General features: G+C 41.1%; 1 pseudogene; it reads left to right on the top strand.

Annotated features, from left to right (window-relative positions):
- The first annotated feature begins 545 nt into the window (after nt 1-545).
- Nucleotides 546-664, top strand: LOC136307118 (U6 spliceosomal RNA; annotated as a pseudogene).
- Nucleotides 665-17,702: the final 17,038 nt, after the last annotated feature.

Here is a 17,702-nt window from a genome sequence, read left to right as displayed (position 1 = left end):
CAGACAGAACATAAGTAAGGAAATAGAGGACTTAACACAATAACCCAACTAGATCTAAAAGAAATGCAGACCCCTCCACCCAACAACAGCAGCATACACACTTGAATGTTTCAACTTTGCCTGAAACATTTTCAGATAGACCATACATGGCCACAATGAAGTCTCAGTAGATTTAAGAAAAACAGATATCATACAAAGTATCTTCTCCAGCCACAATGGGGTGCAGTTAGACATCAATACAGTCACAAAATAGTCATGGTATGTGAAGTACCAGACAGGAACTAGAGTCAATAACATTGTAATAACTGTATGTAGTGCCAGGCAGATACTGGAAATATCAGGGGGACCATTTTTTAAAGTATATGATTGTCTAACCATTGTGTTGTACACCTGAAACTAATATACAATAAATTGAATGTAAACTGTAAGTGAAAAATAAAGTTAAAAAAATAAACAACAGAAGGAAAACTGGAAAAATTTACAAAATTGTGGAAATCAAGCAGCATACTCTTGAACCAATGGCTCAAAGAAGAAATCATGAGGGAGTGCACACATAAACCAAAAGGCAGCACCTACACTAAAAGTAGAATGATAAGGGCAGAGAAGATTAGCATGGCCCCTGTGCAAGAATGGCACACATATTCATGAAGCATTTCATATTTTTTAAAGAAAAAAGAAAAAGTAAAGAAAAAGGATATCACAAGGAAAATTAGAAAATACTTAGAAAATGAAAACAACATGGCAAATTGAAAGTGGTGTTAAAGAGGAAATATATAACTATAAACACTTCCATTAAAAAAAAAGATTTTAAATCAACAGTCTAGCCCTGGCTGGTGGCATAGTGCATTCATAGAGTATCATCCTGGAATGCTGAGGTCGTTTAATCCTGGGGTCACTGGTTTGAACCCCAGTCAGGGCATGTATTAGAAGCAATCAATGGGTGTACAACTAAATGGAACTAGAATTGATGCTTCTTTCTTTCTCTCTCACTCCTCCCCCCCCATGCCCGAAAAAAAATAAAATCAACAACCTAACTTTACAACTTAAGGAACTAGAAAAAGAAGAATGCATTAAAACCAAAGCTGGTAGAAAGAAAGAAAATAATCAAAATCAGAGCTCAAATACATAAAATAGAACATGGAAAACAATAGCAAAAAATAAAACTAAGCCCTGGCCGGTTGGCTCAGTGGTAGAGCGTCGGCCTGACGTGCAGGAGTCCCGGGTTCGATTCCAGGCCAGGGCACACAGGAGAAGCGCCCATCTGCTTCTTCACCCCTCCCCCTCTCCTTCCTCTCTGTCTCTCTCTTCCCCTCCCTCAGCCAAGGCTCCATTGGAGCAAAGTTGGCCCGGCCGCTGAGGATGGATCTGTGGCCTCTACCTCAGGCGCTAGAATGGCTCTGGTTGCAACAGAGTGATGCCCCAGATGGGCAGAGCATCGCCCCCTGGTGGGCATGCCGGGTGGATCCCGGTCGGGCACATGCGGGAGTCTGTCTGACTGCCTCCTCGTTTCCAACTTCAGAAAAATACAAAAAGAAACAGCAAAAAAACTAAAAGTTGGTTCTCCTGGTACAGGGAGGTCATCTTTTCTGGGGGAATATTGTTACCTGATTTTTGGTAGAAAAAAGGAAGTCAGAGGGCTCTTCCTGCCTTTGCTGTTTTACAGATGTCTTCAGCTCAAAATAATCGATATGCTAAAGCAGTATATTTTGGGGTGGCTTGTTCTCAAACCCATCACCTTATTTATATTATGCTAAGAGTAGATCTACTCACCATTTCCCCTAGTTGTAGGCATCAAACTCAAGAGCTGAAGGGAACCTTCAATTCTTTTCATTTTAGTGATGCAGAAACTGAAGCCCAGAGCAATAAACTAAACTATTGAACTTTGTGAATAGTAATTTTTAAGATATTTATATATTTTACATAGTCAATAATGTAGATTCATCCATCTTTTGTTTTCAGCTTTTTTGAGGTATGATTGACAAATAGCAATTGTATATATTTATGGTATATAACTTGATATTTTGATATGAGAATGCATTGTGAAATAGTCATCTCAATCAAGCTAGTCAAAATATCCATCAATCCACATGAGTGTGGAAAGTAAGAATACTTAAGATCTACCTTCTTAGCAAATTTCAAGTAAACAATACAGTATTAATGGTAGTCGCCATGCTGTAAATTAAATCTCCATAACTTATTAACTCCATAACCTGGCATAGCTATAAGTTTATACATTTTGACCAACATCTCCCCATTTTCATTACTCTCCTCAACCCCTGTGAATTGCCATTATACTCTGCTTCTATGAGTTTATCTGTTTAGATCATGCAGTATTTGTCTTTTTGTGTCTGGATTATTTTACTTACCATAATGTCCTCCTAGTTTCACCTATGTTGTCACAAATGTCTGGATTTCCTTCTTTTTAAAGGTTGAATAATATTCTATTGTGTGTGTGTTTGTGTATCTTACATTTTCTTATTTTTTAAAGTTTATTTTTCTTTATTATTATTTTTTTTAAGTGAGAAGCAGGGAGACAGAGACAAACTCCTGCGTGCGTCCCCACCGGGATCCATCCGACAAGCCCTCTATAGGGTGATGCTCTGCCCATCTGGGGCCGTTGCTCTGTTGCTTGGAAACCAAGCTATTTTAGCACCTAAGGGGAGGCCATGGAGCCATCCTTTGTGCTTGGGGCCAACTTGCTCCAACCAAGCCATGGCAGCAGGAGTGATAGAGAGAGATAGGGAGAGAGAAGGGAGAGGGGAAGGGGTGGAGAAGCAGATAGTCGCTTCTCCAGTGTGCCCTGACTAGGAATCGAACCTGGGACATCCACACACCAGGCTGACACTCTAACCACTGAACCAACTGGCCAGGGCCAAAATTTATTTTTCAATCACAGTTCACATTCAATATTATTCTATATTAGTTTCAGAAGTACAGCGAAGTGGTTAAAAAATCATGTATTTTACAGTCTCACATTTTCTCTATCCATTCATTCTTTGATGGACATTTAGGTTATTTCCATATGTAAATAATATAGCAATGACTTATAAATACTGTCCTGACTCCTAACACTATATCCCTTTCAGTAAAGGAAAAAGAATAAAGAGGTGGTTGAGAGAGAAGTAGCCTTAAACATAGGAAACATTTGAAATGTTGGAGAATCCTCTGAAATGCTAGGAAGGCTGGTCAGAACTTAGATCCACTGAGGGAAGTTAGGACTTCAAGCACAATCCCTTGGGAGCTTAAGTGTGGAGAACTCTGTCTTGGTCAGAACCAACTATTTTATATTAGTAACACTTTTTGTTTTAATTCATCATTTACATTCAACCTTTGACTTCTAAATTAATTAGTTCTTCATGGCCAAGATATCAGAGACAAACAAAGCAGTGAAAACAGATTTTATTCAGTAGCTGCCGACAATAGTGGAGATGAGCTGCATCCTGATTTGTGCAGTTTTTTAAAATTTTTTATTTTATTTATTCATTTTAGAGAGGAGAGAGAGAGGGAGAGAGAGACAGAGAGAGAGAGAGAGAGAGAGTGAGACAGGGGGGAGGAGCTGGAAGCATCAACTCCCATATGTGCCTTGACCAGGCAAGCCCAGGGTTTCGAACCGGCGACCTCAGCATTTCCAGGTCGACGCTTTATCCACTGCGCCACCACAGGTCAGGCTTGTGCAGTGTTTTGAAGGGAAAAGGAGGGAGAAGGGAGGTAGGGCTCAGGTAGAGCCAGAGCAGTAAAACATTCCAAAAGGTTGGTTAGTGTAAATATGATGTCAGCTGCATCTGCTAGCTTGGAATTATTGGAAGTTAGGGTTCTACTCTCTCACAGAGACTGGGAGACACAGGCCCTATCCTTTCCAATGATTACATTTCAAAGGTTCTAAAGCAGCGGTTCTCAACCTGTGGGTCACGACCCCAGCGGGGTCGCCTAAAGCCATCGGAAAATACATAATGCATATCAGGTATTTACATTCCGAATCATAACTGTAGCAAAATTACAGTTATGAAGTAGCCACCAAAATTATTTTTTGGTTTGGGGTCACCGCAACATGAGGAACTGTATTGTGGGGTCACGGCATTAGAAAGGTTGAGAACCACTGTTCTAAAGGAAGACACTCCTGAGTTGTGAGAAATACACGTTCATCTCAAAGGAACAGTGGAAAGATTTACAATTGTTGGCTTTTAAAAAAAATGCTCTAGGGCCTGACCAGGCGGTGGCGCAGCGGATAGAGCGTCGAACTGGGATGCGAAAAACCCAGGTTCGAGACCCTGAGGTCGTCAGCTTTGAGCCCAGCTCATCTGGTTTGAGCAAAAGCTCACTGGCTTGAGCCCAAGGTCGCTGGCTCGAGCAATGGGTTACTCGGTTTGCTTAAGGCCCGCGGTCAAGGCACATATGAGAAAGCAATCAATGAACAACTAAGGCGCCACAACGAAAAACTGATGATTGATGCTTCTCATCTCTCTGCGTTCCTGTCTGTCCCTATCTATCCCTCTCTGTCTCTAAAAATAAAAAAAAATAAAATAAAAAATAAAAAAAAAATGCTCTAGGAAAGAGAGGTCAGGGGCATATCATCAAGGATTGTTAAAACAAAGAGTAAATTCTTTGAACAGTCCTAAGCTATTCTTGACAGTAACTCAATAAGCGGTGGGAGTATCTCAGGGACATGTCTTTGGCTGCAAGAAGCTGTGTTCAAGTTTGGTCAAGTTTCCTACTGCAGGGGTTTCAATGGAGTGTTTCATGCTGAGAGTTTTTACAGTTCTCCAAGTCTTTATTTGGTAGAGATGCAATGGCATACATTAGAATCCTAGTCTTGGGAACCCATTTCTTACTACCAAAACTAATGAGTAATTGAAGAAAACAAATGCAGATCTTTGCTTTTATAAAAATGAATTCATTATATAAAATATGTAATTTGTAACCAGAGATGTTTTTGAAGTGCTTACCATGTGAGGCATACAGTTAAGAAATTCCCACATCACTGGTTTCCAAACCACAGTCTCAGGACTTTGCTTCATAATCAAGGTATAACACTATTGGGCTGTTCCACTGCTGAGCTGTGTCACAACTGAGGTATTTTCACTGAATAAAGTTTCCTTCTTCACTGCACACCAAATTGGGGATTCCTGTTGGCATTGAATTGGCACCAACACCATCCGCTGACACCTGGTACCACCTGAACTCCTTTTAAAAATTGCTTTCTAGGCTGACCAGGCAGTGGTGCAGTGGATAGAGCATCGAACTGGGATGCAGAAGACCCAGGTTTGAGACCCCGAGGTCGCCAGCTTGAGCGCGGGCTCATCTGGCTTGAACAAAAAGCTCACCAGCTTGGACCCAAGGTTGCTGGCTCGAGCAAGGGGTTACTCGGTCTGCTGAAGGCCCGCGGTCAAGGCACATATGAGAAAGCAATCAATGAACAACTAAGGTGTTGCAACGAAAAACTGATGATTGATGCTTCTCATCTCTCTTTGTTCCTATCTGTCTGTCCCTATCTATCCCTCTCTCTAACTCTGTCTCTGTAAAAAAAAAAAAAAAACCTTCTAGGCCCCAGGATAGAGCTAAAGAATGAGAATCATCAATAATGAAACCCAGGTATTGCCATTAAAAAAAACTTTTTTAACTTAGTCATTTTAGAGAGAGGAGAGAGAGGGAGAGGGGGAGAGAGAGAGAGAGAGAGAGAGAGAGAGAGAGAGAAGGAGGGAGCAGAAAGCATCAACCCCTTATGTCCCGAGGTTTCCAACCGGCGACCTCAGCGTTCCTTGTCGACGCTTTATCCACTGCGCCACCGCAGGTCAGGCCTGGTATTGCCCTTTTTGATAAAGATGGTTCTGATAGTTTTCAGGTTTGTAAACCACTGCTTTACAGGAGATGATAAAATAGTTCTTTTATTGTTCAAATTTTAGAGCTGAGGAACCTTAAGTTACCTCATAGGGTGGGCTCCTACCCCAGTATGATTGGTGTTCTTATTTATTTTTTTTTTAAAGCCATTTAAAGAGACATATGCACACAGGAGAACAAACACCATGTGACCGTGAAGGAAGAGATGGGTGCTGTGTCTACCAGCCAAGGATGCCGGGTTGCAGGCAAACCACCATACGCTGGAAAGAGGCACAGAGCAGATTCTCCCGCACAGCCCTTAGAAGGAAACAGTCTGCCCGCTGAGTTCAGACTTCCAGTCACTAGAACTGTCAGATAATGAATTTTTGTTGTGTAAGCTTTCCAGTCTTTGGTACTTTATTGAGGCAGCCTTAGTAAATTAATACATTTTCTATAGTAGCAGATTATTGCTTAAAAGCCTCATTGTCTAATCCACTTAAACTTCCATTGCCCTAAACCACAGTCTTTTCTCTATTTCCCACCAAGATTATGCTCTTTCTCTGCTGAACTTTATTTTTTATGTCCTGTTTTAGTCTGTTCAGGCTTCTGTAACAAAAATACCATAAACAAGGTGGCTATTAACAGTAAATATTTATTTATAACAGTTCTGGAGGCTGGAAAATTCAAGATCATGACACTGATGGATTTGGTGTTTGATTAAAGTTTCTTCTCACTGTAATGTCACATGCAGGGAAGGGGTGAGCTGGCTTTCTGGGGTCTCTGTTATAGAGGCGCTAATCCCAATCTTGAGGGCTCTGCTCTCATGAGTTCATCAGTCTGAAAAGGCCCCACCTCATAATAACATCACATGGGGGTTAGACTTTAAAAATATAAAAATTGGGGGAAAGAACAAATATTCAGACCATAGCAATCCTCCCTCCCTTTTTTTAGATTTTTTTAAATTTATTTATTCATTTTAGAGAAGGTGGGAGAGAGAGGAGGGGGAGGAGCAGGAAGCATCAACTCCCATATGTGCCTTGACTGGGCAAGCCCAGGGTTTCGAACCGGCAACCTCAGCGTTCCAGGTCAACGCGTTATCCACTGCACCACCACAGGTCAGGCTTTTTATTTTATTTTATTTTTTTACTTTTTTTTTAGCACGTGCTTACGCATGAGCAAGAGAGAGACAGAGAGATAGAGAGAGAGAGAGAGAGAGAGAGAGATATGAGAAGCATCAGTTCATAGTTGTGGCACCTCAGCTGTTCATTGATTGCTTTCTTGTATGTGCCCTGACTGGAGGGCTCCAGCCAAGCCAGTGACCCCTCCTCAAGCTCCAGAGACACAGCTGCATTTGTCGCTGCCCCAGATTCAAACATCTGACCCAGGGGCTGAACTTGGTGCTAACGTTTGCCCCAGTTATTGCAGACTGATTGATTATGTTGAGGACCCCACCAACTATGCCAGGTATGTTGTCAAATTTGCCATCCTTGTCTCCATCAGTTAACATAAATGTTGTTTCTGGTTTGTCAAATTTTCAATAACCCACATTATAAGAAAATACTTATTTCCTCTCTTTCTTTTTCTGTCTGTCTGTCTCTGTCTTCCTCCTCTCTCTCTCCTTGCCTCCCCTGCTTCGCAGCCTCTGGGTTTAGAACATGGGTCCTCAGCGTCCTAGGCCAATGCTCCATTCACTGTGTCACCACCTGGTCAGGCCTAGCTATCCCTTTCATGTCTTCTCTCTTTTCTACAAATGTGCATCCCACCTATTAGAGTTCATGTTTCTCCCTAAGTCCTCCATTGTAGAAAGTTATTTTTTAACTCCTATAGAATTTTTAAAAAATCAATGTTAACTATAGAATGTGGGCTTCATATGAGTAGAGATTATTTATCTGTCCCCCCACCTCCACTTTATTTTCAATCCCTAGAAGAGTGAATATTTGTGGAATGAAGAAATTTTAATTCTTAATTATTCACTGCTGGGCATAGTTAGGTGTTTCTTGAAAGAAATCTTTTTCTTTTCTCAGGAAGACTAGTTTTTGAGGGCAGGAATACTTCCCTCGTATTCATGAATTCACAGCTATTGAATCAGGTACCAAGCTAGGTACTGAAGGTACATTGAATAACAAAACTGGTATAGTGTCTGCCCTGATGGAATTTATGATCTAGTCGGAGACAGAATCATTAAAGACATAATCGCTTGTATGATGACATAATTACAATTCTCATAAATGCCTTCTAGGAAAAATATAGGAAGCTAGAAACAAGGATAACTAAGGTACTTACTCCCCCTAGTGTGGGGATCAAGGAAAGCCTTTCTAAGGTAAGTGCTTGAGAAGAGCAGGGAAGGCAGCAGTGCCTGGCCAAGGGAACATCATGTGTGGAAGCTCTGACCAAAATGGGGAAAGGTTTACCTGAGCTGAGAGTTTAAACTAAAATGTATTTTGGAATCTTATTCTGAGTTAACCGGAAAGGGGTTCTTTGTTCTGGGAAATCACCTGAACAGACCCTTTAAGTATAAAAATGTGAAGCAAGATACTTCTTTATTTTAGGAAAAAAACTGTAAGAAAAATAAGAATGTAGATGTTTTAGGCATAAATCTTAATCAGTGCTATATTGTACTCTAAATTGTTGTATATAGCTGAATCATTACTGCATACTGAGATTCATTTGCTTCTATGGTGAGAAATGTTTCCTGACTTTATTTCTACCTAGAGTTCATGGTACCATAAAGAAGGCTTACACTTGGGGAGATGGCTGTGGGTTTATTCAAGAATTGTGTGTAGCCTGACCTGTGGTGGCGCAGTGGATAAAGTGCCAACCTGGAAATGCTGAGGTTGCTGGTTCGAAGCCCTGGGCTCACCCGGTCTAGGCATATATGGGGGTTGATGCTTCCTCCTCCCCTCTCTGTCTCTCTTCTTCCTCTCAAATGAATAAATAAAATCTTTAAAAAAAGAAAAGAAAAAGAATTGTATGTAGGAGACCCATAGTTTTTGCCCCAGAGCTAAACACCTAGTCTTTACCTTCTGCTAGAAGACACAGTGATGCAGAATGGGACTGGGTTTGGCACAACCCAGTCTGCACTGGATTATTGATACCTTTTATTTATTTATTTTTTAATATTATATATATATATATATATATATATATTTTACAGAGACAGAAAGAGAGTCAGAGAGAGGGATAGACAGACAGGAATGGAGAGATAAAAAGCATCAATCATTAGTTTTTCCTTGTGCATTGCAACACCTTAATTGTTCATTGATTCCTTTCTCATATGTGCCTTGACCGTGGGCCTTCAGCAGACCGAGTAACCCCTTGCTCAAGCCAGCGACCTTGGGTTCAAGCTGGTGAGCTATGCTCAAACCAGATGAGCCCGCGCTCAAGCTGGCGACCTCGGGGTCTCGAACCTGGGTCTTCCGCATCCCAGTCTGACGCTCTATCCGCTGCGCCACCACCCGGTCAGGCGGATTATTGATACCTTACACGTGACAAATATGCTAATGCTTGCTTTCAAAATGGTTGTGCTAATAGAGTGAAAAGTGGATTGGAAGGAGAAAAAATGGATTCATCCTAAATTATTCTTAATTTATGGACTTTAGTTAATTTCTTCACATGCTCTGGGTCATTTCATTCTTTAAATCCCTAAGATTTATCATATACACAGTATGCCCTCCATATTTGCTTATTGAATAAGTGCTTATTTAATAATAAAATAGTCACTATATAAAGTATCAACTAAGACATTTCTAAGTTACCAGAATTTGCAAATAAGAACATCTTTTGAGGCCTGACCTGTGGTGGCGCAGTGGATAAAGCGTCGACCTGGAAATGCTGAGGTCGCCGGTTCGAAACCCTGGGCTTGCCTGGTCAAGGCACATATGGGAGTTGATGCTTCCAGCTCCTCCCCCCAGTCTCTCTCTCTCCTCTCTCTCTTCTCTCTAAAAATGAATAAACTAAAAAAAAAAAAATTAAATGAAGAACATCTTTTGAGAATGAAAATAACATATATATTATTTCTTTGCTAATCATTTTTTTCCTTGATAACTTATTCTCAGTTTTCCCCCTCAAAACTGACTTAAAGGACGAACAAAACTGCATAATGGGTCATTTGTAGTGGAGAAAAAAATCAGAGAAAGGCTAGTAAATTTATATATACCAAAGAGATGTGAGGAATACCCATGAAGGTGACCAGAGTCAATTTCCCAGAATGACCAGGATATGACAAACATGAGAGTAACCTGTGATCTAACTATCGAGAAGCCTGTGTAAATGAGGAAGGCAGAGACTCCAAGTTGAATCAGGAAAGAGAGAGAAACCAGAGAGGCTGACTTGAGTGGTTACCATGTAACTTGAGCAGGAGAGGCCAAGTGGTGGTCACTAACCCGTTAGCCACACAGCAGTCATCCTGCTCCGTCCTGGCCCTGCATGAAAGAACCCTTGACACTATGCAGCTCTCTTGCTCTCATTTCTTTGGATTGTGAGCTTGACCTTCCATCCCTTTGACACAACGAAGGAGTAGGTACTATATATTTTTAAGACATTCTAGCCACTAGAAAAATATATACAGTATTACATATGGCACTTGGCATTCTGATTTATAGTTCAGTCTCCTGTTTAGTATGAACTGGCCACAAAAGCTTGACCAAATAAAATTTTTATATATTTTTAATTTTTATTTATTTATTCATTTTAGAGAGGAGAGAGAGAGAAAGGGGGGAGGAGCAGGAAGCATCAACTCCCATATGTGCCTTGACCAGACGAGTGCAGGGTTTTGAACCGGTGATCTCAGCATTCCAGGTTGATGCTTTATCCACTGTGCCACCATAGGTCAGGCCAAATCAAAATTTTAAATCTTAAAACTATAGGCTATTTTCACCCTGGCTGGATAGTTCAATTGGTTAGAGCATCATTCCTGAATGAAGCACAGAGGTGGCCAGTTCGATCCCCAGTCAGGACACATACAAGAATGGATGTTCCGGCCTGACCTATGGTGGCGCAGTGGATGGGGTGTCGACCTGGAAATGCTGAGGTCGCCGGTTCGAGGCCCTGGGTTGCCTGGTCAAGGCACATGTGGGAGTTGATGCTTCCAGCTCCTCCCCCCTGTCTCTCTCTCCTCTCTCTGTCTCTCTCCTTCTCTCTCTCCTTTCTAAAATGAATAAATAAAAAAACAAAAATAAAAAAAAGAATGGATGTTCCTGTGTCTCTCTTTCTCTCCCTTCCTCTTTTGCTAAGATCAATAAACTTTTTTATTTAAAACAACAACAACAACAACCAAAGGCTATTTTAGCTATCTCAAATGGAGATGATCACATTAAGGAAGTGATGGGTCCCCATTTTTGATATTCTGTCTCACTATCTCTAACCCCCTAGGAATTTTACAAGAGGAATATGCTTCATCAGTGTAGCTCATTCCTAGGCAACCCTGCAGAATCTCTGTTCTAGAGTCACTTGCATGACTTGGGCTTTATGAATACTGGGGAGACTAGACCATGATATTTTTCAGGGAGGAGTCCCAGAGAAAATGCTCCTCAGACACACATTTGCAAAAGTTGGTCAACAGGAAAATCTAAGAGGCGGAGACTTCAGTCAACTCTAAGCAAACTGATGTTCTTAATTCATTCAAAGTGCATGTCTTAGTGAACCATCTGTTTTAGATGGTCTTTGGTTACGAACTCAAGCTGGGATTTTCCTGGTTCAAAAGAATGTTTTGTCTTGTCTGAAATTCATCACGATCAGAACCATATCATCACCTTCCTGGGATACTCAAATCAGAGAATTCTCAAATCTCTAAGGAGATGTTTATATACTCTAACTTAAGACATATTGAATTTATCCCTGGCTGGGTAGCTCAGTTGGTTAGAATGGCATCCTGAGGCTAGAATGGCATATGCCAAGGCTGCGGGTTCAATCCCTTGTCAAGGTGCATACAAAAATCAACTAATGAATGCATAATAAGTGGAACAACAAATTGATGTTTCTCTCTCTCTCTCTCCCACCAAAATATATATATATATAAAATTTAAAGAATGGGCCACTACTCACTCTTGGAGGACTTGTGGACCCTCAAAATATGTCTGTTTCCCCCGTGGTTCCAGGGACTCCATTTTGAGAAGCACTGGGGAGGAGATTGCCTTCACCTGACTGTTGACTCATGGACACAGCTGGATTACCAGTTTTTTTCGCATTTGTGTTGAGGACATGCCCCAAATGTTGTTAGTCTTCTACTGAGAACAATACCTGGTGAATTTAAATGTAAGTAAAACAAACACATTTTTGTTTGTTAAAAAAAAAACAACCCAAAAATAACAGTGGAAATAACTGAAGCAGAGAAATCATGTTGGGAAGTGCTTGACATCATTACCTAGTTCAAGCTTTGCTCAGCTAATCTCTGGTTTGATGAGGGGAGTGTTTTCCCTCAGGACTCTAGGGAGGAGAGACCAGGAGGGCACAAATGAGTATAATTGGGTGAAGCAATATAAATAATGGGTGTGTGTTACAATGGTCATCATAGTAATCGAAGAGATTTTATTTTTAACAGAGGCCAGAGTACATTGAAGCTACTGATTAGTCATCAGGTTGTTTTCTTTTTAATTGTTCTTGTCAGCTAGTTGCTTTCTGCTCAACATGCAGAAGTGAACTTTAGCCCTTATATATTACAGGGTGGTGACAGCAATCCATTCATTAAAGGCAACTCTCATGATTTGGGAAAGTTTTAAACTCATGAACTTGCAGAATGAAAGACTCCAAGCCTGATCAGGTGGTGGCGCAGTGGATGGAGCATCGGACTGGGATGCAGAGGACCTGGGTTCGAGACCCTGTGGTCGCCAGCATGAGTGCAGGTTCATCTGGTTTGAGGGGAAAGCCCACCAGCTTGAACCCAAGGTCGCTGGCTCCAGCAAGGGGTTACTTGGTCTACTGAAGGCCCGCGGTCAAGGCACATGTGAGAGAGCAATCAATGAACAACTAAGGTGTTGCAACGCGCAATGAAAAACTGATGATTGATGCTTCTCATCTCTCTCCATTCCTGTCTGTCCCTGTCTATCCCTCTCTCTGACTCACTCTCTGTCTCTGTAAAAAATAAAAATAAATAAATAAAAATTAAAAAAAGATATACCTTTTTAAAAAAAAAAAAAAAGAAAGACTCCAAGACTAATCCTGGGATAACTTTAACTGTTCTCTTTAACTATTAATTTATTTATTTTTATCCTGCTTTAGGGAAGAGAAGATATGTCTTGAAATACTATTTAAAATCTCAGTTTTCACTTATTACCACATGTCCTAATATATGTCAGAGTTGCATTTAGTCTTTACAATTTTTTTATTTTCAAAAAGTTTTTATTTTCCTTGAAATGTGAATACTTTAAGGGCAGAAAATCAATCGCTATGACAGTTTTCAATCATGAGTGAATTTTGGTGTGCGATTGATTATACCATTAGACAATTATAAATCATTAAATCATGCCTGAAATCACCAAACACCAAGACCATATGTGTGTGTGTGTGTGTGTGTGTGTGTGTGTGTCAATTTAAATGATCTGTTAAAGGATTTAGTGGTTATTATAATAATGTAAAGATTCTCTCAAAACTAGAGAAATATTTTGGGAAGATTTGTAAGTTATGTAATATTGGATCTCCATTACCGGGAATAAAGTGATTAAAACAGCCTGAGGAAGACCCTCCTTAAGTGAGTAGTTTCTTTTTCTTTCTTTCTTTTCTTTATAAAGAACTTCTAAAAAAAAATTGATTGATTGATTTTAGCGAGAAAAGAAAGGAAGAGAAAGACAGGAACATCAATCCATCCTGTATGTGCCAAGGATTGAACTGGCAACTTCTGTGCTTCAGGACAATTCTCTAACCAACCGAGCTATCCCACCATGGCTATCTATCTATCTATCTATCTATCTATTTATTTATTTATTATTGATTAATTTTTAGAGAGAGAGAGGAAGAAAAAGAGAGAGAGAAATATTGATTTGTTGTTCCACTTATTTACGCATTCATTGGTTGATTTTTGAATGTGCCCTGATGGGGGATCAAACATACAACCTTGATGTACAGGGATGACACTGGATCTGGCCAGGCCAGTGAGTGGTTTCTTAATGAAAATTTTTGCCAACATTTTTATTATTTCCAGTTGATTCCCTTTTGTCATCATTTTTCTTTCCCTAGAGGTGCCAAACTCTGTGGTAGGCTCTTGTGTCTTAGTATTGTCCTAGGGATTCAGGGCACTTGGCCAGCAAACTCCTCTAATCTTTTTAACAAAAATTAAAAAATAAAAGGAAGGAAGGAAAGAAGGAAGAAGAGAAAAGAAAAAAAATGAAAACTTACTTCTTCATAAAATCCAGTTCTTAGGAATACTGAGAATCTAAAGCTTTGGTACTGATGGGGTAATAGAATTCCTGATAGAAGAAATTCTCACTAACCAGGGCTAGTTGAAGTTTATCTACATTCAAATTAAAACATACTGAGAATCTGGGGACGTAATAAAAATAAACAAGTAAATAGGGATTCAGAAAAATTTTGGTAAGTACTTAAGTACAAAGTACATGTTATTTTTCTATCAACTCTATTTTACTATAAAAAATACACTGAGGCCCTAGCTGGTGGCTCAGTGGGTAGAGCGCCAGCCCAGCATACGGATGTCCGAGGTTTGATTCCCAGTGAGAGCATACAGGAGAAGTGGCTATTTCTCCCCCATCTTTCTCTCCTTCTTCCACTCCTGCAGCCAGTGGCTTGAGTGGTTTGAGCATGGCCCAGGGTACTGATGATAGCTCCATCAGAGCGTGACAGCCTCACACACTAAAAATAGCTTGGTACTGGGTCATCAGCCCCAAATAGGGTGACCAGGTAGATCCCAGTTGGGGCACATGCAGGAGTCTGCCTTCTTGCATCGAAAGAAAGAAAGAGAAAGAAAGAAAGAAAGAAAGAAAGAAAGAAAGAAAGAGAGAGAGAGAGAGAGAGAGAGAGAAAGGAAGGAAGGAAGGAAGGAAGGAAGGAAGGAAGGAAGGAAGGAAGGAAGGAAGGAAGGAAGAAGGAAGGGAGAAAGAAAGAAAGAAAGAAAGAAAGAGATAAATGCCATGGTGATGACAAAAGACCTCGAGAGGAATGGAGATGGAGTACAATGGAGAGGTCATGTCCTGTAGGAATGTGAGTTCAGGGCTGCCTGATTACAAGAGAATCCAGAAATTCTAATTTTAGTGTGAATATTTTAATATGTGGGCAATCTTTTCAAGATTTCTAAAAAATACTGTATGAGTCCTTATAAAGACCCTCTCATTTCTGACTGCTGATTTACATATGATCAGTGAATAAATAAATTGGGAAGAGGAGAGCGTGGGCTCTTTGGTCAGAGGCTGCCCTTCCCCCTGTGTACACTTTTCTTGAAGATGCATCCTTGCCCTTACGGGATAGTCTGTTCAATTCCGCAAGTGTGCATTGAATATATCACTATATCGTAACAGTTCTCCTGGTGATGAAAAATTTTCACCATTAGTTCTCACTTCTACTTTTGGGAATTTCATAGAGTAAGTTCAGTTATCTGGTCTGTTGGTCAAATAAATTTGTAAATATGATGTATATGTTTGCTCGCCTATAGTTTGCATTGGGTGTGGGAGATAGGCTGTAAACTGGCAAAGTCCTTATAGCCTAAGGCTTAGTTTTAAGACTAAGCCTTTTCCACCCTTTTAATACTAAGATCTTTTTGACATCCTTCTAATACTAAAATCTTCTCAAAACTAAGCTTTTCCCCACACCCTTGACTGTTGCATGATGGGGGGGGGGGTGCACCCTTATGAGGAATCCCATTTATGCCTCAGATAAGTGGCTTTGTATCAGAGATGTCCTTATTTGTGTATTGGTTTAAGGGCTTTAATTTCTACACTATAAAATAAAGCAGACCAGGGGCTTTCTTGCTCTGTTCCTGCAATCAGCATTGCAGATGCCTCCTGGATCCCTTGCCCTCCATGAGAAAAGCAGGTTTTCTGCTTTTCCCTTGCCTTTTCTTGTGACTTGCCTGTCTTGGTGAGATACCAATAAACAGAATGGCCCACCATCCTCCAACTCCACTGTTTCTTTACAGTCTGCCTGAATTCAATGAGAACCTGCATGTGAATAGCCATGATGGCAGCCCCTGGCCATACACGGTCCTATGACAGACTGTAGATTAAAATCTGTGGGGTCACATCTTATATACAACAGTTAGGATCTGAGCCCATCCAGAAAGAAAAACGTGGGTATGTCAACATCTTTTTTTTTTTTTTTTTTTTTAGGAAGAGGCCATAGTCACATAACTTTTTTTTTATTTTTTATTTTTTTATTTTCACAGAGACAGAGATAGATAGGGACAGACAGACAGGAACAGAGAGAGATGAGAAGCATCAATCATCAGTTTTTCGTTGACACCTTATAGTTGTTCATTGTTTGCTTTCTCATATGTACCTTGACCGTGGGCCTTCAGCAGACCGAGTAACCTCTTGCTCAAATCAGCGACCTTGAGTCCAAGCTGATGAGCTTTGCCTAAACCAGATGAGCTTGCGCTCAAGCTGGCGACCTCGAGGTATCAAACCTGGGTCCTCTGCATCCCAGTCCTACGCCCCATCCACTGCGTCACTGCCTGGTCAGGCTCAACATCATTCTTAAAAAGCTCCCTCGTAACTTTCCATCAGGGAAACCAATAGGCTACCTCTTACTTACTGTAAAGCCAGAAGCCACGGCCAGGGCCACTATCAAAGCAGCCAGGCCCATGCATTGGATTCGGACAGTAGGTAAAGAAACAGCGGAGCCATAAACTGGTGGGCCATAGTCTTTAATCCTAGCTTGCACCCGGCGGGCAAGTAAAAATACACACTGGGCTCCAAAACCCAGTCACATTCAGTGTTCACAAAGCCACTGACTTATCCGAGTTTCCTAGAATCAAAGGTTTCTAGCTCACCAGACTTATTCACCTCTGTTCCCCATCTCCTTCCTTATCCCAGATACAAACTCTACACAAACTGGCATCTCACTCAGCACTGCACCATCTTGGCTGCTTCTCCTGGCCTCCTCCACGTGGCCTTTCTCTGCTCTCCTCTGCTCTCTCTTGCTAATTTCAGGAACCAAGGCTACAAGGATTCTGCTTGCCCCTAGCCCACTGCAACACACATTAATATCACCTGGGCGACTGCCTCCTCGTGTTATCTTCAACAAAGTGAGCATAATACATTTTATCCGCCCAACACTTACCGTGTCAATTTTTCCTCCAGTATTGGAATAGATTTATTGCATCTTGAACTGAGCACAGGTGATACAGTTGCTTGACTTTAAAGGTTAAGCAGTTTGAAAATATGCATTCTAGCTTTAAACACTAGCATCACACTCAGCAGGGGATATATTCACACCTTGAAAGATCTCCCCTGTCCTCCCAAGAACTGCAATGTCTCAAGAAAAAGCAGATTTGCCTGACCAGGCGGTGGCGCAGTGGATAGAACCTTAGACTGGGATGTGGAAGATCCAGATTTGAGACCTCAAGGTTGCCAGCTTGAGCGTGGGCTCATCTGGTTTGAGCAAAGCTCACCAGCTTGAGCCCAAGGTTGCTGGCTCGAACAAGGGGTTAACTCGGTCTGCTATAGTCCCACAGTCAAGGCACATATGATAAAGCAATTAATGAACAACTAAGGTGTCGCAACAAAAAACTGATTGATGCTTCTCATTTCTCTCCGTTCCTGTCTGTCTGTCCCTATCTATCCCTCTCTCTGACTCTCTCTCTGGCTCTGTAAAAAAAAAAAAAAAGAGCCCTGGCCGGTTGGCTCAGCGGTAGAGCGTCGGCCTAGCGTGCGGAGGACCCGGGTTCGATTCCCGGCCAGGGCACACAGGAGAAGCGCCCATTTGCTTCTCCACCCCTCCGCCGCGCT

Source organism: Saccopteryx bilineata, chromosome 5 (assembly GCF_036850765.1).
Source record: "Saccopteryx bilineata isolate mSacBil1 chromosome 5, mSacBil1_pri_phased_curated, whole genome shotgun sequence".
Lineage (NCBI taxonomy): Eukaryota > Metazoa > Chordata > Mammalia > Chiroptera > Emballonuridae > Saccopteryx > Saccopteryx bilineata.
The sequence above is the reverse complement of the archived record's forward strand: the minus strand, read 5'-3'. Positions and strand labels throughout refer to the sequence as shown.